The sequence below is a fragment of the Chiloscyllium punctatum genome, unplaced genomic scaffold (genome assembly GCF_047496795.1).
Source record: "Chiloscyllium punctatum isolate Juve2018m unplaced genomic scaffold, sChiPun1.3 scaffold_79, whole genome shotgun sequence".
NCBI lineage: Eukaryota > Metazoa > Chordata > Chondrichthyes > Orectolobiformes > Hemiscylliidae > Chiloscyllium > Chiloscyllium punctatum.
The window spans coordinates 120,113-122,041 of NW_027309813.1; positions in this window are offsets into that span (position 1 = coordinate 120,113).

A 1,929-nucleotide genomic window follows, 5' to 3' on the forward strand; every position below is an offset into this window, starting at 1 on the left:
GGGGTGGAGGGTGGGGGGAGGTGTGAACTGTTAGAAGTCATTATGCACGTTGGCACAAATGACACAGGTAGACATAGGAATGTGGTCCTTCAGAGTGATTACTGAGAGCTCGAACAAAAGTTAAAAGAACAGGACCTTGACAGTCACCTGATGACTTCCATTGTCATGAGCTCGTGTAGGTATGAACAGGAAGATATGGCGGATAAGGTTGTGACTAAAGAATTGATGCAGGGGGTGGGATTCATATTTTTAGATCATTGGGAGCTTTTCTGTGACAGAGTTGACCTGTTCAAGAGGGACTGGTGGCACATGCACTGGACGGGGGACCAATATCTTCGCAGCCAGTTTTGATCGTGCTACAAGGGAGTGTTTAAACGAGATTGGCAGGAGGTGGTATCCTCAAGAGCAGGGAGGCAAATATGAGGCTGGAAGGAAATACAGTATTCAGAAATAGTACGTTGAAGAGACAGACCAGGCTGGAACATGATAGGGAGCAAGGAATTTCCTGTTGATTAAATTGCATTTATTTCAATGTGAAAGGGCTGACAGGTAAGGCCAATGAATTCAGGGTGTGGATAGATAATCGGCTCTGGATAGTCTAACTATTACAGAAACATGGCTGAGGGATGCATAGGACTGACCTTGAATGTAAAAGGATAAATGCATTAGGAGGGACAGAGATGGTGGAAAGTGGGAGGGGAGTAGCATTTCTAATCAAGGGGAGTAGAAAGCACTGATCAGAGATAAAATAACTGATGAATCATCCAGTGAGGCTTTGTGGGTGGAACTAAGAAATAAGAAGCGGATGGTGACTTTATTGGGGTGGTACTATAGACCCCCTAACAGTCAACAGGAATTACAGTAACAAAAATATCTAGAGAGGTTGGGGAGACTTGCAGGGAACATTCGGGTTGTCATAATAGGGGTTTTAATTTTTATAACACAGACTGTAACTGCCAGAGCATTTAGGGATTTGATGGGATGGAATCAATTCAGTGCGTCAGGGAAGTTTCCTCCAGCAGTATATAGAGGGTCCTAATCAGGAAGGGGCAATATTTGACCTACTCTTACGAAATATATCAGGATAGGTGAGTGAGGTGACAGTAGATGTGCACTTTGGGACCAGTGACCATAGTTCTGTTAATTTGAAAATAGTTATGGAGAGGGAAGAAATTGGTCCACAGATTCAAGTTCTAAATTGGGGCAAGGTTAATTTTGATAAACTCAGACAGGCATTTGCAGGGGTTGATCGAAGTAGTCAGTTTGCAAGCAAATGGACCTCCAGCAACTGGGAACTTAAGATCTATATGTTCCTGTGAGGATGAAAGGAACGTTGACAGGAATGAGGAACACTGGATAACAAGAAATGTTTCTGCTTTGACCATACAAAATGTGGAGGCGTGGCTCAGGTAGAGGCAGCTTGGATCACGGAAATCCCTGGAGGTGTACAGGGGATATCGGAGTTCACTGAAGAAGGAAATCAGGAGGGCGAAAAGGGGGTATGAGATAACCTTGACTGAGAAAATCAGGGTGAATCCAAAGAGCCACTTTAAGTATATTAAAGGAAAATCATTAACTAAAGAGAGAATAACACCCCTCAAAGACCAAAGTGGACATGCATGTGTAGTACCAGAAGAGATAGGCGATGTCCTCAACAAATATCTCTCCTCTATATTTACAGTGGAGAAAGATATGAATATATGGGAATTTGGGGAAATTAGTGGTGATATCTTAGGGACAGTCTGTATCACAGTAGAGAAGGTAATTGATGTACTAGAATCTTTGAAGTTGGAGAAATCTCATGGTCCTTACCAGATATATCCAAGAACACTGAAAGGGGAAAGAGAAGAATTTGCGGGGGCCGTGGCTGATAATTTTGACCATCAGTTACCACAGGTGAGATCCCAGAAGACTGAAGGAGAGCAAATG